This window comes from Oncorhynchus gorbuscha, linkage group LG02 (genome assembly GCF_021184085.1).
Source record: "Oncorhynchus gorbuscha isolate QuinsamMale2020 ecotype Even-year linkage group LG02, OgorEven_v1.0, whole genome shotgun sequence".
Taxonomy (NCBI): Eukaryota; Metazoa; Chordata; class Actinopteri; order Salmoniformes; family Salmonidae; genus Oncorhynchus; species Oncorhynchus gorbuscha.
In genome coordinates this window covers 89,375,430-89,402,667 of record NC_060174.1, presented here as the reverse complement: position 1 = coordinate 89,402,667, position 27,238 = coordinate 89,375,430, and the positions used below count along the sequence as shown (strand labels likewise).

The 27,238-nt window shown below is 43.1% G+C and overlaps 1 protein-coding gene across 6 annotated transcripts in view; it reads left to right on the top strand.

Annotated features, from left to right (window-relative positions):
• slc8a2a (solute carrier family 8 member 2a) overlaps positions 1-27,238 on the top strand; it is a 61,844-nt gene that overhangs the window by 769 nt on the left and 33,837 nt on the right. For 2 of the 6 annotated variants that reach the window (XM_046326123.1, XM_046326132.1), the window contains exon 2: positions 20,199-20,304. The exons of the other annotated variants lie outside the window; for them this stretch is intronic. The gene's annotated coding sequence lies outside the window, so the exon portion shown is untranslated. The remainder of the gene's footprint in view (positions 1-20,198; positions 20,305-27,238) is intronic. 6 annotated transcript variants of the gene reach the window in all.

Below are 27,238 nucleotides of genomic sequence, written 5' to 3'. Positions count from 1 at the left end.
CGTTATACTTTTCTCTGTTATTCACAATATATTTGTTTTAGCATTGTGCGTGTGTACACAGATTGTTTCATTTAAATAATTGAATGTTAATCAGCTATTTTTGATCAACTGTTCAGTAGATCAACTAGTGCGCATCTCTCTGTTGATTCTCGTCGCTGCGTAGCTTACGTTCATTCTAGGCAATTGCAATTGTCATGACTGGAAATGTAACAATGCTTGAGCATGTTTAATGTAATGCAGATGGGCATGTTATCCATGCTGTTTGAATTTATATAGAATATAACGTTTCAATATCAGACACCCTTTGTCATGTCAACCTACAAAACATAGTAGCTTACTAAATTGTTGGCTACATTTCCCATTTACATCTTACACTTTCAGTTTTATTCAATGGAATACAAAGTATCTTATTCGCATAGGCCACGTTATTTGCCTATTATAAGTGAATAATGTCCGTGATGTGAGCTCAATTTCCAACTTTATCGCTTTATACAAATGTGTATCAGTGAATAAAAAATTCACTGCTAAGTGTTTTGTTAACCGAATATTATCACATTGTTTTCATCAGAAGATAAATGTGTGCAACTGTGTTCACGGTCTTCGGCAAACAGTAAATACTACTGCACAATTCTAAAATCACTCTGTCAGTGTCATAACATGTACAATATAGGGGAATATCTAGGCAGTGGCGACTCTAATTGAATGTGTTTGCTTTAAAAAAAAAAAAAATATTGCAGACATGCAGAGGCAGAAAATGTAGTTGGGTTACTTAAGTCATCTCCAACATTGTGAACTTTAATTTTAGCGCTTTGCATTGGTGTGGGTTGTGGCCTATACAATCATATCAATTGTGTTCCTTTTGTTTTTTTCACCTTTCCTTTCCTTCTACTGTGGATTGTGTTTCTGTATGCCAATGTAAAGTCTACAAAACTATGAGAAAAAACCCTATTTTGATTACATGGATTTGGATTGTGATTATACCAGTGAATTAATATTGCACACAATGTGCTTTTGCCCATAATTCTGAACCTTTGGATAGTTGCACTTTCAATTTTGATCATCGTGATTTTGTGACAGCAAAGAATATGCAGTGATCTACTTGGATTTTTTCTGTTTTGTTTGCTTGGACCCGAGAGATAAGTATGGTTGCATTACTCTTTTTGCAGGCAGTCATGTTCTTTTGATGAATGTATTTGCAATTTTGAGTGTATAATAGTTTTGATTAATGAATTTGTTTTGAGAAGGCAACTACATTAAAAAGAAAAAAATAAGCATTTACTGTTTTGCAAAAGGCCACGGAGTTCTGTGGCTTGTGGACTCGGTTCCGAAAAATATTTGTACACGTTTGATTAAAACTGTAAGACACTGCCTCGCTAGGAGTAGAATCGACTCATAAAAGTTTCTCAGCTGGTAATCACGACAGTTTGATGTACCGCAAAGGAAATACAGTGATGACGCTTATTGACGTTATTGCAAATTGTGGGGAATAACCAATCACGATGAGGCATCGTCAGCTGTAAACTAATAGCGCGCTTCAAACAACCACAGTGAGTGTGACTACATCAAATGTTGCAATGGTAAAGCGTCTGATATCATTTTCGGCTGACATACTGTATGTTGGCATGCATAACCCCCTTTTTATATACACATTCTGATGTTTTGAATAATGTGATATTGCACTGAATCATACAAAGCTTGTTAAAAGTGGAATTCTGTTAATATTACCGTTATATCAACCAACCCGTTCAGCAACCCCAAATCACTTTTGTCACAGTAGGTATCAAGTCACTTGTGATAATGTTACATAAAACGTTTGAAAACATTAGACACGACCACTTATAGGTATGTTCAATGATTTATATATATATATATATATATATACACTAGAATACATATAGGGGGTGCTGTGATTTTGAACGCTATAGAAATGCATTTATCAGTGGCGTGTATTCATGGATGCCAAGGCTTCCCCCCAAAATTGACCAAGAAAAAAATGCAATAGTAATACATATTTGTTTCTGTGTTTCATAATTTCCCTTCATGTCACGAGGCTGAATGCATCTCACAGGAGAAAGCACTATGACATTGTTGCCGCCCATAGCATTGAAGGCAAGGGAAGCCAGCGAGCATCTGGCCTCCCTTGACGACAAAAAGTATACAAAATTTGTCAATCAGCGTTGAGCGAAACTGTGAATGGTCCAGGCGCACCAAAGTGAAAGTGATTGTGGAGGCCATGTCATCTGATCCATCACTCTACTTCTTGGTCAAATAGCCCTTATACAGCCTGGTGGTGTGTTGGGTCATTGTCCTGTTGAAAAACAAATGATAGTCCCACCAGATGGGATGACGTATTGCTGCAGAATGCTGTGGTAGCCATACTGGTTAAGTGTCCCTTGAATTCCAAATAAATCACTAACAGTGTCACCAGCAAAGCACCCTCACACCATCACACCTCCATGCTTCACGGTGGGAACCACACATGCAGAGATCATCCATTCACCTACTCTGAGTCTCACAAAGACACAGCAGATGGATCCAAAAATCTCAAATTTAGACTCATTAGACCGGTCTAATGTCCATTGCTCGTGTTTCTTGGCCCAAGTAAATCTCTTCTTATTGGTTTCCTTTTGCAGTTGTTTTTTTCTCAGCAATTAAACCACGAAGACCTGATTCAGAGTCTCCTCTGAACAGTTGATGTTGAGATGTCTGTTACTTGAACTCTGTGAAGGATTTATTTGGGCTGAAATCTGAGGTGCAGTTAACTCTAACTTATCATCTGCAGCAGAGGTAACTGCGTCTTCCTTTCCTAAGGCGGTCCTCATGAGAGCCTGTTTCATCATAGAGCTTGATGGTTTTTGCGACTGCACTTGAAGAAACTGCCAAAGTTATAGACATTTTCTGAATTGACTGACCTTCATGTGTTAAAGTAATGATGGACTGTCGTTTCTCTTTGCTTATTTGAGCTGTTCTTGCCCTAATATGGACTTGGTCTTTTACCAAATAGGGCTATCTTCTGTATACCACCCCTACCTTGTCACAACACAACTGATTGGCTCAAACACATTTAGAAGGAAAGAAATTCCTCAAATGAACTTGTAACAAGGCACACCTGTTAATTGAAATGCATTCCAGGTGACTACCTTATGAAGCTGGTTGAGAGAATGCTAAGAGAGTGTGCAAAGCTGTCAAGGCAAAGGGTGGCTACTTTGAATAATCTAAAATATTTAACACCTTTTTGGTTACTACATGATTCCAAATGTGTTATTTCATATTTGTAATGCCTTCAATAGTGAAAATAAAGAAAAACCCTTGAATGAGTAGGTGTGTCCAAACTTCGACTGGTACTGTATATACACTGAACAAAAATATAAATGTTGGTCCCATGTTTCATGAGCTGAAATAAAAGATCCCAAAAATGTTTCATTCGCACAAAAAAACGTATTTCTCTCAAATTGTGCACAAATGTGTTTACATCCCTGTTAGTGAGGATGTTATCCTTTGTCAAGGAGTATTTCTGTCTAATAAAATCATTTTGTGGGGGGACAAAAATTCTGATTGGCTGGGCCTGGCTCTACAGTGGGGGGACCTGACTCCCAAGTGGGTGGGCCCATACCCTCCCAGTCCCACCCATGGCTGTGCCCCTGCCCAGTTATGTGAAATCCCTAGATTCGGGCCTAATTTATTTATTTTAAATGACTGATTTCCTTATGAACTGTAATTCAGCAAAATCTTTGAAATTGTTGCATTTTGCATTTATATCTTTGTTCAGTATATATAAAAAACATTTTCCTTGAAGTATAATTTTGATCGATTACTAATGTCACTGAAGGGTTGGTCCTGGTCGGTTCCTGATTGGGAGACCTGATGCTGGAAATGGTGTTGGAGGGCCAGTAGGAGGCACTCTTTCCTCTGGTCCCCAAAAAAACATCCCAATACCCCAGGGCAGTGATTGGGGACATTGCCCTGTGCTGGGTGCCGTCTTTTGAATGGGACATTAAATGGTTGTCCTGACACAGAGTTGGGGTGTTAAACCCAGTGTCCTGGCTAAATTCCCAATCTGGCCAGCTTCCAACTGGATTCCCCTGGTCAATGACTGTGAAAGTGCAGGTGTTCTTAATGTTTTGTATATGTGACACTCTTTATTCAGGCAGCTTTTTTATGACTAAGTAGGCTAGTACTGATAGAGAGAGAACCAGGTGGGGCCTATACTGTATATAGGTGAGGCAATAGTCGACAACGGGGGTGTATATGGTAGCATGTAGGCCTACAGGACACTGTATGTGTATTACCATGAGGCAGTATGCCCATGGATGATACGGGGGTAAAATATACCATAAGAATATATGTGTAGCGTGTATAGAACAATGCGGTGCCTCCACCTAATAACCACAAACACTTCATAGGTTATTACTAGTGTTATACTGTAATGACCTCCCAGGGTCATTACAATACTATGATACACCCACACAATGGAATACAATTACATTTTTCTTCCACGTTAGTGGAATTCATTCAAACAAAAGATAATGGTAAAAAATAGATTAAAATGAAAAGGTACATTTAAGGACATAGCAATTATCACAAAGGACACAAGAGGACAACATAATAATCCTGGACCTAATTAAACCCTGAGATTAATTGTTAACAGGAAAAATATTACAACTTAAAAATGTGCAAATGATTTGCAATACCGTTGATTATTTATTTGTCTTATTCAATTGTACAGTCGTGGCTAAACGTTTTGAGAATGACACATTAATTTCCACAAAGTTTGCTGCTTCAGTGTCTTTAGATTTGGTCAGATGTTACTATGGAATACTGAAATAAAATTACAAGCATTTCATAAGTGTCAAAGGCTTTTATTGACAATTACATAAAGTTGATGCAAAGAGTCAATATTTGAAGTGTTGACCCTTCTTTTTCAAGACCTCTGCAATCCGCCCTGGCATGCTGTCAATTAACTTCTGGGCCACATCCTGACTGATGGAAGCCCATCCTTGCATAATCAATGCTTGGAGTTTGTCAGAATTTGTGGGGTTTTGTTTGTCCACCAGCCTCTTGAGGATTGACCACAAGTTCTCAATGGGGTTAAGGTCTGGGGAGTTTCCTGGCCATGGACCCAAAATATCGATGTTTTTTTCCCCGAGCCACTAAGTTATCACTTTTGCCTTATGGCAAGGTGCTCCATCATGCAGGAAGGGGCATTGTTCGTCACCAAACTGTTCCTGGATGGTTGGGAGAAGTTGCTCTCGGAGGATGTGTTGGTACCATTCTTTATTCATGGCTGTGTTTTCAGGAAAAATTGTGAGTGAGCCCACTCCCTTGGCTGAGAAGCAACCCCACACATGAATGGTCTCAGGATGCTTTACTGTTGGCATGACACAGGACTGATGGTAGCGCTCACCTTGTCTTCTCCGGACAAGCTTTTTTCCAGATGCCCCAAACAATTGGAAAGGGGATTCATCAGAGAAAATGACTTGACCCCAGTCCTCAGCAGTCCAATCTCTGTACCTTTTGCAGAATATCAGTCTGTCCCTGATGTTTTTCCTGGAGAGAAGTGGCTTCTTTGCTGCCCTTCTTGTTACCAGGCCATCCTCCAAAAGTCTTCGCCTCACTGTGCGTGCAGATGCACTCACACCTGCCTGCTGCCATTCCTGAGCAAGCTCTGTAATGGTGGTGCCCCGATCCCGCAGTTGAATCAACTTTAGGAGACGGTCCTGGCGCTTGCTGGACTTTCTTGGGCGCCCTGAAGCCTTCTTCACAATAATTGATCTGCTCTCCTTGAAGTTCTTGATGATCCGATAAATGGTTGATTTAGGTGCAATCTTACTGGCAGCAATATCCTTGCCTGTGAAGCCCTTTTTGTGCAAAGCAATGATGACGGCACGTGTTTCCTTGCAGGTAACCATGGTTGACAGAGGAAGAACAATGATTCCAAGCACCACCCTCCTTTTGAAGGTTCCAGTCTGTTATTCAAACTCAATCAGCATGACAGAGTGATCTCCAGCCTTGTCCTCGTCAACACTCACAGCTGTGTTAACGAGAGATTCACTGACACAATGTCAGTGAATGTCCTTTTGTGGCAGGGCTGAAATGCAGTGGAAATGTTTTGGGGGGATTCAGTTCATTTGCATGGCAAGGAGGGACTTTGCAATTAATCTGATCACTCTTCATATCATTCTGGAGTAGGTGCAAATTGCCATCATACAAACTGAGGCAGCAGACTTTGAACATTTATATTTGTGTCATTCTCAACTTTTGGCCACGACTGTACAACCATATATAAAATATGGATCAAACCTTGTAGACAGGTGCATAACTGCGGGAAGTAGTTTGGGGGTTGGTGTGCTGCAACTTTCTTTGTTGCCGGGGCGAGGGGGGGTAATGTTTTGTCCACAGGAATTTTGTTTTGCCAGTGCTGCAGTCTGTCCACTAATACAGGACTATTAAAAACTCCCAGTGAACATTTAAAATTAAAAATTGTTATACATTTTCTTAATATTCTGATCTTTCAGGGGGTGCTTTCCCAACCTAGAACCCTGGAAAGCTGAAGCTAGTTTGAAACTGGTACAATAACGTTATACACTACAAGACCAAAATGATGTGGGCACCTGCTCGTCGAACATCTCATTCCAAAATCAGGGGCAATAATATGGAGTTGGTTCCCCCTTTGCTGCCAAAACAGCCTTCACTCTTCTGGGAAGGCTTTCCACTAAATGATGGAACATTGCTCCGGGGACTTGTGTCCATTCAGCCAGAAGAGCATTAGTGAGATCGGGCACTAATATTGGGCGATTAGGCCTTGCTTGCAGTCTGCGTTCCATATAATCTCAAAGGTGTTTGATGGGGTTGAGGTCAGGGCTCTGTGCAGGCTAGTCAAGTTCTACCATACCGATCTTGACAAACCATTGCTGTATAGACTTGCTTTGTGCCCGGAAAGGGCAGTTGCCACAAAGTTGGAAGAACAGAATCGTCTAGAATGTCATTGTATGCAGTAGCATTATGATTTCCCTTCACTTGAAGTAAGGGGCCTATCCCGAACTATGAAAAACAGCCCCAGACCATTATTCCTCCTCCACCAAACCTTATAGTTGGCACTATGCATTGTGGCACGTAGCATTCTCCTGGTATCCGCCAAACCCAGATTCCTCCGTCAGACTGCCAGATGGTGAAGCGTGATTAATCACTCCAGAGAATGCGTTTCCACTGCTCCTGAGTCCAATGGTAGAGAGCTTTACACTACTCCAGCCAACACTTGGCATTGCTTATGGTGATCTTAGGCTTATGTGCGGCTTCTTGGACTTTGAAACCCATTTCATGAAGCTCCAGACGAACAGTTAGTGTGCTAACGTTGCTTCCAGAGGCAGTTGGGAACTCAGTAGTGAGTGTTGCAACCGAGAACAGATGATTGTTACACACTTCAGCACTCGGCGTTCCTGTTCTGTGAACTTGCGTGGCCTACCACTTTGCCGCTGAGCTGTTGTTGCTCCTACATGTTTCCACTTCACAATAACAACACTTACAATTGACCGGGGCAGCTCTAGCAGGGCAGAACATTGACGAACTTACTTGTTGGAAAGGTGGTATCCTATGACGATACCACTTTGAAAGTTACTGAGCTCTTCAGTATGGGCCATTCTACTGCCAATGTTGATAGCATGGCTGTGTGCTCAATTTTAAACACCTGTCAGCAACGGGTGTGGCTGAAATAGCTTAAGCCATTCATTTGAAGGGGTGCCAACATACATTTGTATAGAAAGTGTTTATACCTAAGAGCCAGCCGATACTAAAGTTTTCCAAACAATAAAAACCTTAGGGCTCTCCCGAAAATAATATAAAAAAAGTTTGGTACTTGTCCTTGGACACGGCGGGGTTAAACACTAACATTGCCGTCTATCCAGTGAAGAGAGGAGAACCGGACAGAGGGAGCGTAGTGGAAGAAACAATTGGAGAACTCCATCGGTGCCAAGAGATAACTTGAAGAAGAACTGTAGGCAGCAGGTGATGATGTAGTGACTCAGACTCAACAGACTCAACAGCCTCGGGATTTTGGATGACTGCCTTGCCTGGTTCACCAATTACTTTGCAGACAGAGTTCAGTGTGTCAAATCGGAGGGCATGCTGTCCGGTCCTCTGGCAGTCTCTATGGGGGTGCCACAGGGTTCAATTCTCGGGCCGACTCTTTTCTCTGTATATATCAATGATGTTGCTCTTGCTGCGGGCGATTCCCTGATCCACCTCTACGCAGACGACACCATTCTATATACTTTCGGCCCGTCATTGGACACTGTGCTATCTAACCTCCAAACGAGCTTCAATGCCATACAGCACTCCTTCCGTGGCCTCCAACTGCTCTTAAACGCGAGTAAAACCAAATGCATGCTTTTCAACCGATCGCTGCCTGCACCCGCATGCCCGACTAGCATCACCACCCTGGATGGTTCCGACCTTGAATATGTGGACATCTATAAGTACCTAGGTGTCTGGCTAGACTGCAAACTCTCCTTCCAGACCCACATCAAACATCTCCAATCGAAAATCAAATCAAGAGTCGGCTTTCTATTCCGCAACAAAGCCTCCTTCACTCACGCTGCCAAGCTTACCCTAGTAAAATTGACTATCCTACCGATCCTCGACATCGGCGATGTCATCTACAAAATGGCTTCCAACACTCTACTCAGCAAACTGGATGCAGTCTATCACAGTGCCATCCGTTTTGTCACTAAAGCACCTTATACCACCCACCACTGCGACTTGTATGCTCTAGTCGGCTGGCCCTCACTACATATTCGTCGCCAGACCCACTGGCTCCAGGTCATCTACAAGTCCATGCTAGGTAAAGCTCCGCCTTATCTCAGTTCACTGGTCACGATGGCAACACCCATCCGTAGCACGCGCTCCAGCAGGTGTATCTCACTGATCATCCCTAAAGCCAACACATCATTTGGCCGCCTTTCGTTCCAGTACTCTGCTGCCTGTGACTGGAACGAATTGCAAAAATCGCTGAAGTTGGAGACTTTTATCTCCCTCACCAACTTCAAACATCAGCTATCCGAGCAGCTAACCGATCGCTGCAGCTGTACATAGTCTATAGGAAAATAGCCCACCCATTTTCACCTACCTCATTCCCATACTGTTTTTATACTGTTTTTATTTATTTATTTTTCTGCTCTTTTGCACACCAATATCTCTACCTGTACATGACCATCTGATCACTTATCACTCCAGTGTTAATCTGCAAAATTGTATTATTCGCCTACCTCCTCATGCCTTTTGCACACATTGTATATAGACTGCCCATTTTTTTCTAATGTGTTATTGACTTGTTAATTGTTTATTCCATGTGTAACTCTGTGTTGTCTGTTCACACTGCTATGCTTTATCTTGGCCAGGTCGCAGTTGCAAATGAGAACTTGTTCTCAACTAGCCTACCTGGTTAAATAAAGGTGAAATAAAAATAAATAAAAACAAAAGTGGTAGGATGCTCCTGGTAGGCTAGGTAGCTTATCTAGCTGTACGGACTAGCTTGGCTAGCCAGCAGTTTGTTTGTCTGTCCCTCAAGGATGATGACGACTCGGTGAACCACAAAATGAAAAGAGAATAGCGAGTGAAAAGGACCTGGCTAAACTCATACTGTCCCTGACTATTCAACGAAAAGCTAATCGAACAATACACTTTGGTGTCTCACTCTCAATAGCGAACGCTGTCGTTGTTCCTCAAGATCACGCAGTCCAATCTGCGCGTACCTGGCCAATATACACTGCTCAAAAAAATAAAGGGAACACTAAAATAACACATTCTAGATCTGAATGAATGAAATATTCTTATTAAATACTTTTTTCTTTACATAGTTGAATGTGCTGACAACAAAATCACACAAAAATTATCAATGGAAATCAAATTTATCAACCCATGGAGGTCTGGATTTGGAGTCACGCATTAAAGTGGAAAACCGCACTACAGGGTGATCCAACTTTGATGTAATGTCCTTAAAACAAGTCAAAATGAGGCTCAGTCGTGTGTGTGGCCTCCACGTGCCTGTATTTTATTTTTTATCTTTTTTTAACTAGGCAAGTCAGTTAAGAACAAATTCTTATTTTCAATGATGGCCTAGGAACAGTGGTTCAGAATGACAGATTTGTACCTTGTCAGCTCAGGGGTTTGAACTTGCAACCTTCCGGTTACTAGTCCAATGCTCTAACTGCTAGGCTACCCTGCCGCCCCTACAACAGCAGAGTAGCCTAGTATATGACCTCCCTACAACGCCTGGGCATGCTCCTGATGAGGTGGCGGATGGTCTCCTGAGGGATCTCCTCCCAGACCTGGACTAAAGCATCCGCCAACTCCTGGACAGTCTGTTGGTGGATGGAGCGAGACATGATGTCCCAGATGTGCTCAATTGGATTCAGGTCTGGGGAACGGGCGGGCCAGTCCATAGCATCAATGCCTTCCTCTTGCTGGAACTGCTGACACACTCCAGCCACATGAGGTCTAGCATTGTCTTGCATTAGGAGGAACCCAGGGTCATCCACACCAGGATATGGTCTCACAAGGGGTCTGAGGATCTCATCTCGGTATCTAATGGCAGTCAGGCTACCTCTGGCGAGCACATGGAGGGCTGTGCGGCCCCCCAAAGAAATGCAACCCCACACCATGACTCACCCACCGCCAAACCGGTCATGCTGGAGGATGTTGCAGGCAGCAGAACGTCCTCCACGGCGTCTCCAGACTCTGTCATGTCTGTCACATCTGTGAAGAGCATAGGGCGCCAGTGGCGAATTTGCCAATCTTGGTGTTCTCTGGCAAATGCCAAACGTCCTGCACGGTGTTGGGCTGTAAGCACAACCCCCACCTGTGGACGTTGGGCCCTCATACCACCCTCATGGAGTCTGTTTCTGACCGTTTGAGCAGATACATGCACATTTGTGGCCTGCTGGAGGTCATTTTGCAGGGCTCTGGCAGTGCTCCTCCTGCTCCTCCTTGCACAAAGGCAGAGGTAGCGGTCCTGCTGCTGGGTTGTTGCCCTCCTATGGCCTCCTCCACGTCTCCTGATGTACTTGGCCTGTCTCCTGGTAGTGCCTCCATGTTCTGGACACTACGCTGACAGACACAGCAAACCTTCTTGCCACAGCTCACATTGATGTGTCATCCTGGATGAACTGCACTACCTGAGCCACTTGTATGGGTTGTAGACTCCGTCTCATGCTACCACTAGAGTGAAAGCACTGCCAGCATTCAAAAGTGACCAAAACATCAGCCAGCAAGCATAGGAACTGAGAAGTGGTCTGTGGTCACCACCTGCAGAACCACTCCTTTATCGGGGGTGTCTTGCTAATTGCCTATAATTTCCACCTGTTGTCTATTCCATTTGCACAACAGCATGTGAAATTTATTGTCAATCAGTGTTGTTTCCTAAGTGGACAGTTTGATTTCACAGAAGTGTGATTGACTTGGAGTTACATTGTGTTGTTTCAGTGTTCCCTTTATTCTTTTGAGCAGTTTACTTGGTGCCACTCCGTACGTGGACGCGGTCATTTCCAGAAAGCGGCCATTAGTATTGCCACACATAATAAATTAAATCCAGTCTTTACAGGGGGTTACAAATAAAAAAGCTTATAGATCTAACTTCATTAGATTTTATATATAACTTTTTCTAAATGACAAAATATTAGATACATTTAACTCAAAATTGTTTTGTTGACTTAAAAATGTTGAGATGAGACAGATTACATTTTTAGTTGAGAACGAGTAGTGGCAGCCAGGTAAAGTGTGACAGAATGTGGTTTCTGTGAGAATTACAGGCAGGAGGCGTTTTACCCCAAGACACCCAAGGCCAGCAGTTCCCAAGCTAGAGTTCACCGCAGGAGGAATTTCCAAAATACTGAAGAATTAAAAAAATATATATTTGTAACTCACGTCATTACTTTGTAACTCGCATCAGTACTGTTAGAATGTTTTTCATTTGACTGCCTTAGCTCCAAATAAAAAAGTGAACATTGGCTGTTAATTACGTATTTTTCTTCACATGGTTGTGGTCATGGGCAAAACAAATTGGGAACAGTCCCCTAGGTCTTAGATGCTGTCAATTGCATGCCCAATTTAGGGATCTTTTTTAACAATGTGATATTGCACTCCAAAGGGATAACTTGAAATAACATGATGTAGGTTAAACAAATAATCAAAATAAAATTGTGATTATTTATTAGGCTAGTGGTTATAAGTATTTAGGCATATCATGTGAATTAGGCCTCATGTAAAATCATTGTCAAAAGCACAAAAGATACTGTTGCATTATATGATGTATTCCTATATAGTATTCATTTATTATATCTGTGCCCATATCTTCAATGAGATTCTAGTAGATAGACTAAATGGTTCAAGAGAAAATGGCCTAATTAATCAAATTTAAAAAGCATCTAGTCAACAATGGCATTATTTTCACTCTGAAACTTTTTTTCAGGACTGCCAACAGTTTGACGCAAAAACATTGACAGCAAATGCATATTGACATAGTTTAAATAAATAAACGTTTGTTATAAAAAAAATACTAAGAATATTTCATGCTGAAACCCACATATTAAACACAAATGGTATTCACTAAGTTGATGGTATATATTTAGGATGACGTTTACCTGCTTTGTCATTCTATGTATTTTGTAATCAACGTATTCAGTTATTTCATATTTTGAATGGGAAGAGACTGTCACTGGTAAACAGGGTTACAGACCCAACAACATTATATAGCATCCCCTGCTTGTGGAGAAAAGCACATGAGCTAATTATAATACTTGACGGTTGAAAACAATATCCTCAGCTAAACCCCATGCAATATACCACTAAAGCTCAATGAAATGTGACCCTCCCACTTCGCAGGTATGAACACATATTGGGGTCTACCTGTGCCCGAGCACCTGCCCCTTTGCCCTCCCACTCGCCAAGTGCCCTTTTGGGTGGTGGTATAATTTGTTATTTTTTTGTATACAGTTGTCGTTATTGTTCTGAAGCCACTGCCCCAGACTCGTTGTGACATCGTGAAGTTTGTGTGTTTCTGTAACGGTAGATTTCCTCTTCCTCTGAAGAGGAGTAAGGATCGGACCAAGATGCCTCGCCCTAAAAATGAACTGAACACTAAAATACAAAACAATAAACGATGTGATGAAAACCAAAACCAAAACAGAACCGTGTGGCGACAAACACTCACACGGAAACAAACACCCACAAACCAACAGTGAAACCCAGGCTACCTTAGTATGATTCTCAATCAGAGACAACTAACGACACCTGCCTCTGATTGAGAACCATACTAGGCTGAACACAAAAACCAACATAGAAAAACAAACAGACTGCCCACCCCAACTCACGCCCTGACCATACTAAATAAAGACAAAACAAAGGAAATAAAGGTCAGAACGTGACAGTACCCCCCTCCCCCAAAGGTGCGGACTCCGGGCAGGCGGGAGACTCCGGCAACGCCGGAGTGAAGGGTGATTCTGGCATCGCCGACGTGACAGGCGGCTCTGTCAGCTCCTGGCTGGCTGACGGTTCTGGCAGGTCCTGGCTGGCTGATGGCTCTGGCACGTCCTGGCTGGCTGACGGCTTTGGCAGGTCCTGGCTGGCTGACGGCTCTGGCAGGTCCTGGCTGGCTGACGGCTCTGGCAGGTCCTGGCTGGCTGACGGCTCTGGCAGGTCCTCACTGGCTGACGGCTCTGGCAGGTCCTGGATGGCTGACGGCTCTGGCAGGTCCTGGCTGGCTGACGGCTCTGGCAGGTCCTGGCTGGCTGACGGCTCTGGCAGGTCCTGGCTGACTGATGGCTCTGGCACGTCCTGGCTGACTGGCGGCTCTGGCAGGTCCTCACTGGCTGACTGATGGCTCTAGCTGGTCCTGGCTGACGGCTCTGGCTGGTCTTGGCTGACTGGCGGCTCTGGCGGGTCCTGGCTGACTGACGGCTCTGGCGGCTCCTGACTGACGGCTCTGGTGGCTCCTGGCTGACTGACGGCTCAGGACAGACGGGAGTCTCTAGCGGCTCAGGACAGACTGGCGGCTCTGACAGCTCAGGACAGACTGGCGGCTCTGACAGCTCAGGACAGACGGGAGACTCTAGCAGCTCAGGACAGACAGGAGACTCTAGCAGCTCAGGACAGGAGGAAGGCTCTGGTAGCTCTGGACAGGCGGGAGCACCTGTAGGCAGAAGACGGAGAGACAGCCTGGTGCGGGGGGCTGCCACCGGAGAGCTGGTTCATGGAGGTGCACTGGATAGACTGGACCATGCAGGCGCACTGGAGCTCTTGAGCACTGAGCCTGCTGGGGACACCATGCGTAAGGCTGGTGCTATGTACGCCGGCCCGAGCAGACGCACTGGATGCGTAAAACCGGCTTCATGGCAGCTGGCTCGATGCCCACTCTAGCCCGGCTGATACGAGGAGCTGGAATGTACCGGGCTAAGCACACACACTGCTCCACCGCATAACACCGCATAACACGGTGCCTGCCCGGTCCCTCTCTCTCTCCTGTAAGCACAAATTACCACAAATTACCTCGACTAACCTGTACCCCCGCACATTGACTCAGCCTATTCGTTCAGCACTTTCAAAATGGAAAGTAACAGAAATTCAGATAGATGTTGGTTCAGATAAATTCAAGCAACATGTTCAGTACTTTAATATTAGTCTTCTTTAAGTCACAGACAGGGTGGTTAGATTCACAGACAGGGTGGTTAGCTTACCATTTGAAGTATTTTATTTTGTGGTCTAAAAAGGAAGGAAAATTCATCACAATGATCCACTTTTATAGACAATATACTAACACACAGACAGTGCATTGCTCAAACAAAGCGACCCACGTAATATGAACTGGAATTACATGGGTCTATTACTGAAGTTTTTGTTGAACAAAAATATTTGAATGGGAAGAGATTGTCACTGGTAAACAGGGTTATAGACCCAACACCATTATATAGTATCCCCTCCTTGTGGAGAAAAGCACATGAGATAATTATAATACACAAAGTAAGCAAAACAATGACATGCATCATTCTAGCATTGCCTAAAATGATGTATAAGCTGCTAATGAGAGAGACCTACAGTACCAGTCAAAAGTTGGACAACTACTCAAGGGTTCAACTATTCAAGGGTTTTTCTTTATTTTTTACTATTTTCTACATTGTAGAATAATAATGAAGACATCAAACTATGAAATAACACATATATAATCATCTAGTAACCCGTTTTTTTTCAACAAATCAAAAAATATTTAATATTTTAGAATATTCAAAGTAGCCACCCTTTGCCTTGATGACAGCTTTGCACACTCTTCTCTCAACCAGCTTCACAAGGAATGCTTTTCCAGCAGTCTTGAAGGAGTTCCCACATATGCTGAGTGCTTGTTGGCTGCTTTTTCTTCACTCTGCAGTCCAACTCATCCCAAACCATCTCAATTCGGTTAAGGTTGGGTGATTGTGGAGGCCAGGTCATCTGATACAGCACTCCATCACTCTCCTTCTTGGTCAAATAGCCATTAAAAAAGCCTGGAGGTGTGTTGGGTCATTTGTCCTGTTGAGAAACAAATGATACTCCCACTAGCACAAACCAGATGGGATGGCATATCGCTGCAGAATGCTGTGGTAGCCATGCTGGTTAAGTGTGCGTTGAATTCTAAATAGATCACTTACAGTGTCACTAGCAAAGCACTCCCACACCATCACACCTCCTCCTCCATGCTTCACGGTGGGAACTACACATGTAGTTCACCTACTCTGCGTCTCACAAAGACACAGCAGTTGAAACCAAAAATGTCAAATTTGGACTCATCAGACCTAAGGACAGATTTCCACCGGTCTAATGTCCATTGCTTGTGTTCTCGGCCCAAGTAAGTCTCTTCTTCTTATGGTGTCCTTTAGTAATAGTTTCTTTGCAGCAATTTGACCATGAAGGCCTGATTCACGTCTCCTCTGAATAGTTAGTGTTGAGATGTGTCTGTTACTTGCACTCTGTGAAGCATTTATTTGGGCTGAAATCTGAGGTGCAGTTAACTCTAATGAACTTATCCTCTGCAGCAGAGGTAACTTTGGGTCTTCCTTTCCTGTAGCAGGTCTCATGAGAGCCCATTTCATCATAGCACTTGAAGGTTTTGTGACTGCACTTGAAGAAACGTTCAAGGTTCTTGAAATCTTCTGCATTGATTGACCTTCATGTCTTAAAGTAGTGATGGACTGTCATATCTCTTTGCTTATTTTCGCTGTTCTTGCGTAAATATGGACTTGGGCTATTATACCATCCCAACCTTGTCACAACCCAACTGATTGGCTCAAACACATTTAGAAGGAAATAAATTCCACAAATCAACTTATAACAAGTCACACCGGTTAATTGGTCCTTCTGTGGTCCTTCTGTAGCTCAGTTGGTAGAGCATGGCGCTTGTAACGCCAGGGTAGTGGGTTCGATCCCCGGGACCACCCATATGTAGAATGTATGCACACATGACTGTAAGTCGCTTTGGATAAAAGCGTCTGCTAAATGGCATATATTATTATTATTAATTGAAATGCATTCCAGGTGACTACCTCATGAAGCTGGTTGAGAGAATGCCAAGAGTGTGCAAAGCTGTCATCAGGCAAAGGGTGGCTACTTTGAAGAATCTCAAATATTTAACACTTTTTTGGTTACTACATGATTCCAAATGTGTTATTTCATAGTTTTAATGTCTTCAATATTATTCTACAATGTAGAAAATAGTAAAAATAAAAAAAAACCTGAGTAGTTGTGTCCAAATTTTGACTGGTACTGTATTTAAGTAATTTTAAAACTATGGCATAAGAAGGGAACGATGAGCGTATAAGAAGCAAGCCGTGATTTCGATTCAGACCTGAGCGAGCTGACGGACGTAGCCTATATGCCTATTTGTTCAGCACTTTAGAAATGGACAATGACAGAATTCAGAACATGGGACGTTCTTACAGTATTCTCCCTGTACACCAAGTTAGTAGGCTAAATAACAGGGGTACATAAACAGACAAATAAAGCTCTTACAATATTTCTCTAAAACAGGCTATAGGCAACATGTGCACCACCAGGTCAGAACACAAGGCTAAGTTCTGAGGCAGAGAGGGACCATAGGCTAATAACAGCTTACTACACAACCTAAACTTAGTATAACTTTCTTAGCTACAGTATACATATCTCCCTGGCATATTATATCACTTATACAGCAACATACAAGACATATTTTTAGACATACCGTTGTTGTGCTGACTTGAACAGGAAGGTGGCACGGCGATCCTTCTTGTTGGCCGACTTCTCAATTATTTTGTCATGAAAGTCTGGCATTCTCTGAATGACGTCATGCTGGATTGACAGCATGGCCAATGCATTCAACCTTTTCTGGCCCATGGTGATGCTTGTGAAGGTTTTTATCCTTACGGCTGGAAAATGTCTCTCTGACTCGTCAGTTGTCATCGGAGTGGTGTTGATTATTTTGAGACAAGGCCTCCTACAGGTTGTCTCAGACAAGGCCTCCTGCAGGTTGTTCTTGTAGAGTGATTTCAATAAAGAAAGTTCCATCTTCGCAATGTGCAGCTCAAGATGCGGGTAGAAAGTGGATATCTCCAGTTTCATCTTCTCCTTGTTGCCCACTAGCCATAACTTGGTAGCACACTGAAATTCTGCGGTCAGAAAATGAGCTGTCCACCAACTTTGCCGCAATTAAGTGGTTAATTTCAGAAAAACTTTCTTACACATGAGCGGATTGGCTCTACCCAGAATAGAAAGAGGAGTGGGAGGCCCCGGTGCACAACTGAGCAAGATGACAAGTACATTAGTGTGTCTATTTTGAGAAACAGACGCCCCACAAGTCTTCAACTGGCAGCTTCATTAAATAGTACCTGCAAAACACCAGTCTCAACGTCAGCAGTGAAGAGGCGACTCCGGGATGCTGGCCTTCTAGCCAGTGTCTGTGTTCTTTTGCCCATCTTAATATTTAATTTTTCTAGGCCAGTCTGAGATATGTCTTTTTCTTTGCAACTCTGCATAGAAGGCCAGCATCCCGGAGTTGCCTCTTCACACTTCATTAACCTTTTAAAATGATAAACTTGGATTGCCTAACACAATGTGCCATTGGAACACAGGATTGATGGTTGCTGATAATGGGCCTCTGTACTCCTATTGCCGTTTACAACTACAATAGTAATTACAACATTAACAATGTCTACACTGTATTTCGGATCAATTTGATGTTATTTTAGTGGACAAAAAATGAGCTTTCTTTCAAAAACAAGGACATTTCTAAGTGACCCCAAACTTTTGAATGGTTGTATATATAGAAATTCCAACAACAAAAAAACAGTAGATTTTTCTCCAATACATAATTTTAATAGTTAGGCAGGCTTGGTTCAATAGCTATTGACAAGAGAAAAATGAATATAAAATATTTACAAATAATTCCCTCCGTCATTAACCACCATGTACAGTGTTAAAATATCTACACATGCGACGAGTCAGCCAGCCATATATCAGGAGTTGGAAGATTATGAATATTAAGCTATATTATGAAGTTATTATTAAAGAGCAGTAAAGATAAATAAATTATCGAGCTGGCATTACATCAGTCATCAACATCAATTATCAGCTGATAGGCTACCCTCTTTTCCCATTATTAATCATGTATTATAAAAGGCACTGTAACTAGCTTACTTAGAATTTTCGCTACAGAGGCAATTTATATGTTATACATTTTGAGATATTAATTACGAGATATTAATTTTGAGCACCTGCCCCCTGATTTTGAGCACCTGCCCCCTGATTTTGAGCACCTGCCCAATGAAATGTCTGTGCACATCCCTGCCCCTTTGCATGTGTCGTCAGAAGTAAACCAATGCTTCAGTATTGTAGCACGTCCCACTTGGGTAAAGTGGAGGAAGATGGGGCCATACGGTTCTCTAACACACATACCAGATCAGTCATTAGATGAGCCATATAGGCTATCGGACACACTGTCTAACAGACTGTTTCATCAGGCACAGGTGGATTGATGATTGATGGATGATTGATGGATTCCCTTGATGATTGATGTACTCCCTATCTATATGAGATCTTCTTCCACTTTCACTGTCTCCCTATGTTCGCTTATAATGAGGGTGGAGAAATCGCAGCATATCCAATAACAAAAAAGGCATTCATAGCTTTGTTTCTATGAACAGTTAGTATTACCATGGTTTAGAATATTGATTATGATGGAAAAGTATTGAAGGTTGGCTTTACTGGCTACAAATGTGAATTGGGCATGCTTCAAGGCTGTCCTACATAGCAGGACAAAGTGGTGTGTTTCCTATTGGGAAGTTCGCGGCGGTAGTGGGACAGAGTAACGCGGTCATGGGGTTACTCTCTCTGGTACTGGGAATGAAGTGCTTATTGTTGGGTATTATTAGCCTGGTCCCAAACAGAAACTGTGTGTGTGTTAGGGTGCCTGTTTTGTTTTCATTCAGTGTCTATAGCTTTGTCTGTGAGGGCCTACTGGCTGCCTCTGCGCTTTTGTTCAACACTTTGTTGTTCTGACTAAATTGTTGCCCTGAATTCAAAGAGCGGCTTGGAATGGCTTCAAAAGGCACTGCTATGTATTAATCTATGATATAATCTGACTTGTTTAATCTGACTTGTCTTGTTTAAAATATTTAATTCCCTCATTTGTAACTAGTAACTCATAAATTAAATTGTAAACTGTTACCTATTTTCCACACACAACATGATTATGGGTTGAATCCGTATTAATTAACTCTGGCAATCTGGATGAATTGTTTTTACAGTGTAAGGACATCACTTTGTGCTTAAACCAGTTTTGTGTCATAACGGTCTCTTCTACCATGTTGAATGCTTTATTTAACTTTAAAGTATAACAATTGGTTATGTCATATTCCGTCAAATTTCAAAAAATAGTTTTAGTCTTTTAGACTCAGTGATTTGAAGAAGATGTTTCTGTGGGATTTCTACGAAGTATGGAGTGAAAACACTAAAGTCCTGTTTTTGGCACTAGCAGGCTACAATGTCACTCTCCCAGTCCCGGCCAGTGTGTGTACGTACGTATAGTAAGGGAGGCACAGGCCCTGGCTTTCATGCTGTATGTGTCTGTTTTTCGCTGCCTCATTGTTTCTTGCTCGGCCCTGAGTATTGCATAACCATGTGTTTCTCTCTGGGTCCGTGCTGCTCCTAAGGTGACAGGACCGCAGGATGATTGCTGGGCTGGGCAGGGTGTCAGGGCAGTAATAGAAACCTCAGGAGCGGAGTCGCTGTCTGCTGGCTGTCTGCTGGCTGTCACTGGTTCGTCTAGCGTCCTCTTTCTGTCCACCTCTCCTCTTTTGGTGTGTACCCATGGAGCCTCTCTTTCTTTCTTTCTCTTTTTTATTATTTTTTTCTCTCTCATAATTTTTTCTATCTTTCTTTCTTTTTGTCTTTCTCTCTTTCTTTGGTATTACTTATATGGATAGTTCCAAGTAGATGGTTTGTAGATGTTCAGCAAATGTTAAATAACTGTCAATAACATTTCAAATAACTATCCACTAATCCTAACCTTAACCCTTATCCTAACCCCAAACTCAACCCGCACTCTAATCCTAACCCTAACCCTTACCTTAACCCTTAACCTAACCCTTATTCTAAACCTAACCCTTACCGCAACCTTGGCGAGGAGATGTATATTAACTGATTTTTAGACAGTCTGTAGATCGTCTATAGGGACTATCCAAGTAAAGTGACCTTTATTTCTTTCTTTCTGTTTCTGTCTCTGTGTCTCTCTCTCCTGTTACGTATTCCCAAGGCACATGCAGGGGAAACGTTAGTGGGTGGAGGGCAACATTTTGATACAAAGAGGAGATATCCAGAGAGTGTGTGTGAGAATTTCTAAAGAATGATGAAACGGGTACCAAAGAGAAACTAGAGAGATGAGGACAGAAGAGGGCGATATGCTCAATTCCAAATTGACCCCCCTCTTCAGCCCTCTTCAGCACTTCGATCTAACATTGGGCCCTTTGAAAGGTGGGAATGTTGACCAATGGGGTAATATTATTTAGAGTCAGACAGTAGAAAAGGAGTCTGACTTGGTCTGACTAAGGGAGATTTTGGAGCGACAACAACATTTTATCCTGAATCACCAGAGACGAATGAGGAAAACAGACTGTTAACAGTCTTTTCAATCTACTTAACTCTACAGTGCCTTCGGAAAGTATTCATACCCCTTGACTTATTCCACATTTTGTTGTGTTACAGCCGGAATTCAAAATATATTTGTTTTTATCAACCATCTACACATAATACCCCACAAAGACAAGTGAAAACATGTTTTTTGCAAATGTATTAAAAATTATATTTAAATTGAACCTTTATTTAACTAGGCAAGTCAGTTAAGAACAAATTCTTATTTACAATGATGACCTTGGAACAGTGGGTTAACTGCCTTGTTCAGGAGTAGAATGACAGATTTTGGCCTTGCCAGCTCGGGGATTCAATCCACCAACCTTTCGGTTACTGGCCCAATGCTCTAACCACTAGGCTACCTGCCGCCCCAGAAATACAGAAATATCTAATAACATAAGTATTCACACCCCTGATTCAATACTTTGTAGAAGCCCTTTTGGCAGCGATTACAGCTGTGACTCTTTCAAGTCCCTAAGAGCTTTCCACACCTAGATTGTGCAACATTTGGCCATTATTCTTTTTAAAATTCTTCAAGCTCTGTCACATTGGTTGTTGATCATTGCTAAACAACCATTTTCAGTTCTTGCCATAGATTTTCAAGTAGATTTAAGGTCAAACTGTAAGTCGGCCACTCAGGAACATTCACTATCTTCTTGGTAAACAATTACAGGATAGATTTGGCCTTGTATTTTAGGTTATTGTCCTGCTGAAAGGTGAATTAATCTCCCAGTGTAACGACGTTCGTCTGTTGTATGAAGAGAGTCAGACCGAAATGCAGCATGTAGGTTACTCATGACTTTAATGAAGATAAATGCGGTACATGAAATAACTGTATAAGAAAACAACAAACGGAACGTGAACTAATTACAGCCTATCTGGTGACTAACACAGAGACAGGTACAAACACCCACAAAATACAACGCGAACTCAGGCTGCCTAAATACGGTTCCCAATCAGAGACAACGATAAGCAGCTGACTCCAATTGAGAATCGCCTCAGGCAGCCAAGCCTAACTAGACACACCCCAATATCATACACAATCCAATTACTACAAACTTCAATACGAAAACACAACATATAAACAAACCCATGTCACACCCTGGCTTACCCAAACATATACCAAAAACACAAAATATAATGACCAGGGCGTGACAGAACCCCCCTAAGGTGCGGACTCCGGGACAGAGGGGCAGCTCGGGACAGAGTGGCATCTCAGGACAGAGTGGCATCTCAGGACAGAGTGGCAGCCCGGGACAGAGGGGCCCGGCAGAGGGGCCCCGGGACAGAGGGGCAGCCCGGGACAGAGGGGCAGCCCGGGACAGAGGGGCAGCCCAGGGACAGAGGGGCCCGGGACAGCAGCCGGGACAGAGGGGCAGCCCGGGACAGAGGGGCAGCCCGGTACTGAGAGGAAGCCTGGTACTGAGAGGAAGCTCAGTACTGAGAGGAAGCTCAGTACTGAGAGGAAGCTCAGTACTGAGAGGAAGCTCAGGCAGGTAGTAGGCTCCGGTAAATCCTGGCTGGCTGGTGGAACTGGATGATTCAGGTTGTCTGGCCGATCTAGAAGATCTTGGCAGACTGGCACTTCTGGCGGATCCTGGCAGGCTGGTGACGCTGGGCCGACTGGCGGCGCTGGGCAGACTGGGAGCACTGGGCAGCCTGGGAGCACTGGGCAGACTGGGAGCACTGGGCAGACTGGGAGCACTGGGCAGACTGGGAGCACTGGCGGCGCTGGACAGACAGGAGACTCCGGCAGCGCAGGAGAGGAGAAAGGCTCTGGCTGCGCTAAACAGGCGAGGCGCACTGGACGCGCTGGGCCGACTGGGAACACTGGCGGCGCTGGACAGACAGGAGACTCCGGCAGCGCAGGAGAGGAGAAAGGCTCTGGCTGCGCTGAACAGGCGAGGCGCACTGGAGGCCTGGTGCGTGGTGCTGGAACTGGTGGTACTGGCGCGAGGACACGCACAGGAAGCCTGGTGCGGGGAGCTGCTACCGGAGGATTGGTGTGTAGAGGTGGCTCTGGATAGACCGGACTGTGCAGGCGCACTGGAGCTCTTGAGCACCGAGCCTGCCCAAGCTTACCTGGCTCGATGCCCACTCTAGCCCGGCCAATAGGAAGGGCTGGTATGTGTCGCAGCTGGCTCTGCACCCGCACTGGAAACACGCGAATTCAGGCTGCCTAAATACGGTTCCCAATCAGAGACAACGATAAGCAGCTGACTCCAATTGAGAATCGCCTCAGGCAGCCAAGCCTAACTAGATACACCCCAATATCATACACAATCCCAATTACAACAAACCCCAATACGAAAACACAACATATAAACCCATGTCACACCCTGGCTTACCCAAACATATACCAAAAACACAAAATATAATGACCAGGGCGTGACACCCAGTGTCTGGTGGAAAGCAGACTGAACCAGGTTTTCCTTTAGGATTTTGCCTGTGCTTAGTTCCATTCCATTTCTTTTTCACCTGGAAAAACTCCCCACTCCCCAGATTACAAGCATACAGTACCCATAACATGATGCAGCCACCACTATGCTTGAAATAAGGAGAGGTGTACTCAGTAATGTGTTGTATTGGATTTGCCCCAAACACAACACTTTGTATTCAGGACAAAAAGTTAATTGCTTTGCCACATTCTTTTGCAGTATTACTTTAGTACCTTGTTGCAAACATGATGCATTCTTTGGAATATTTGTATTCTTTACAAGGCTTCCTTCTTTTCCCTGTTGTTGATCCATCCTCAATTTTCTCCTATCACAAACCCAGAGCGGTTTCCTTCCTCTCCAGGCAACTGAGTTCGGAAGGACGCTTGTGTCTTTGTAGTGACTGGGTGGATTGATACACCATCCAAAGTGTAATGAATAACTTCACCATACTCAAAGGGATAGTCATTGTCTGCTTTTTCTTTTACCCATCTACCAATAGGTGCCCTTCTTCGTGAGGCATTGGAAAACCTCCCTGGTCTTTGTGGTTAAATCTGTGTTTGAAATTCACTGCTCGACTGAGGGACCTTACAATTATCTGTATGTGTGGGATACATGTTAAACATTTATTGCAGTGTGAGTGAGTCCATGCAACTTATTATGTGACTGGCTAAGCACATTTTTGCTCCTGAACTTATTTAGGTTTGCCATAATAAAGGGGTTGAATACAGGGCTGCAGGTAACCTGGTGGGTAGGAGTGTTGGACCAGTAACCGAAAGGTTGCTGTATCGAATCCCTGAGCTGACAAGGTAAAAATCTGTCGTTCTGCCCCTGAACAAGGCAGTTAACCCACTGTTCCCCGGGCACTGATGACGTGGATATCAAATTAGGCAACTCTCTGATTCACATTTCAGGTGAATGTTTTAATTTGTACAACTGACTAGGTGTCCCTTATTGACTCAAGACATTTCAGCTTTTCATTTTTTATAATAATAATAATATATGCCATTTAGCAGACGCTTTTATCCAAAGCGACTTACATTCATTTGTAAAAAATTCTAAAAACATCATTCCAGTTTGACATTATGGGCTATTGTGTGTAGGCCAGTGACAAAAATATAAATGTAATACATTTTAAATTCAGGTTGTAACACAAAGAAATGTCAAGGAGTGTGAATATTTTCTGAAGGTGCCGTATGTCTGTCCGATACTGATTTGGTAGTGGTGATACATTTACATCACTGACTAACCCAGTTCACAGGTTCACAGGTTCACACTACACTCTCAGAAAAAGGGTACAGTTAGGTTACAGTATTGTTCCCTGGGGTACAAAAATTCCAAGGGGGGGGCATGGATTTCAGTTTGCATGTCTGATGACAGTTCTGAAGTCTTTATAAAGGCTTACATAAGAGCATGTGACAATAAAGAGCTGTAATTAATATTGATATAATTAATATAGAGACCTTTACCTACCTTGTTAAGCCGTACGGACCTCTTGGCGTAATGGTTAAGGTGTTGGCGTTGACAGTCGTGAGACCCAGTTGGGCCTACTCCCCGAAGTGGCGCAGCGGGGTTGCGGCGTCACTACAGCATGGGGTTTGATCCCAAACGGCCATAACCGGGAGTCCCATATGCCTGCGTACAATTGGCCCAGCATCGGCCGGGTTAGGGGAGGGTTTGGCCGGGGGGGCTTTACTTGGCTCATCGCGCTCTAGCGACTCCTTGTGGCGGGCCGGGCGCCTGTGGGCTGACTTTGGTCGTCAGTTGAATAGTATAGCTGGCTTCTGGGTTAAGCAAGCGGGTGTTAAGAAGCGCGGCTTGGTAGGTCATGTTACGGAGGATGCATGATTTGACCTTCGCCTCTCCCGTGCCCGTTGGGGAGTTGCAGCGATGAGACAAGATCGTAGTCACGAAAATGGTGAGATAAAGTAGGTAAAAAAAAGAAGTGGGATGGAAGAGAGGCGTTTACATGTGAGTTACTTGATCTAGAGTGGCGGTACATTTTTGCCACTTACATGGAACACATGCTTTGTCAATGTAGTGGTCTCTAAAAAGGCAAAAAAAAAGGCAAACACTTTTGTATCTGTGTCGACAATATGGTACACTATTGGCACTTTTAAGGTATAAACTGCAAGGGTACAACTATGTACCTACAACTAATGGTACAATGGACATATCTTACAGAGTACCACTACAGTGACAAGCATTTGCAGCCCTTTAAGTACAATTCGGTAAAAAAAAATCTTAGAGTGTAGTTATTGTAGATGGTGTTGCATAGTTGTACCAGTATGACAAAGTGCTGAGTCATAATAATTTTTTACTATAATGCACCGAGTCACCCCATGGCATGAAACAACATTTAGGCTGCCATATTGGATGGGTAAAATCTGATACTGTATAAAAGCTTAGGCCACTCAAAAGCTCACTACAAATTCCGGTAGCCACCATTACATACTAGTCATGCACTACCATCTGAAAGGTTTCAAATTATGCCCCCCCCACTGCAATGGTTCTTGGGAAGCTTTTTTATTTAATTAACATGTATGTTGTGTAGTACCATACATGAATAGATTTGTGCCATAGATTAAAGTTTCACAATAAATATTTTCACTTTGAAAATTGTAACATTTTATTTGACAATTATCTTTCATATGACATACAGGTAACTGCCCAAATAAACACTTGAGTAAACAAGGGGTACAAAGTATATTGAAAGCAAGTGCTTCCACACAGGTGTGGTTCTTGAGTTAATTAAGCAATTAACATCCCATCATGTTTAGGATTATGTATAAAAATGCTCAGTTGACCATTATATTGGCTATCATGGTTAGAAGAAGAGATGTCAATGACTTTGAAAGATGGGTCTCAAAGGAGCATATGGGGTTTAAAGAGTGTGTTTGTCTCAGTCACCAGATCTCAAACCAATTGAACACTTATGGGAGATTCTGTAGCAGCAACTGAGACAGTGTTTTCCAACACCATCAACAAGACACCAAATTCTGAAATTTTGCGTGGAAGAATTGTGTTCCTTCCCTCTGGTAGAGTTCCAGACACTTGTAGAATATATGCCAAGGTGCATTGAAGGTGTTCTGATGGCTCTTGGTGGCCCAACACACCATTAAGACACTATGTGGCTGTTTCCTTTATTTTGGCACTTACCTGTATAAAGTGCTTTCGGAAATGATTAAGACGCCTAGACTTTTTCCATATTTTGCTACGTTACAGTCTTATTTCAAAATTGATTGTTTTTACCCTCATCAATCTACACACAATACCCCATGATGACAAAGCAAAAACAGGTTTTTAGAAATATCACGTTTACATAAGTATTACGTAATGGGGTATTGTGTGTAGATTGAGTGGGAAAAAATAAGTGAATACATTTTAGAGTAAGGCTGTAACATAACAAAATGTGGGGAAAAGGAAGGGGTCTGAGTACTTTCCGAAAGCCCTGTATCTACTATGTGCACTCTTAGAAGAAAAGGTGTTATCTGGAAAAGGGTTCTTCGGTTGTACTCATAGGAGGGACCCTTTGAAGAACCCTTTTTGGTTCCAGGTAGAACCATTTTGAGTTCCATGTAGAACCCTTTACACAGAGGGTTCAACATGTATACCCAAAAGAGTTCTAC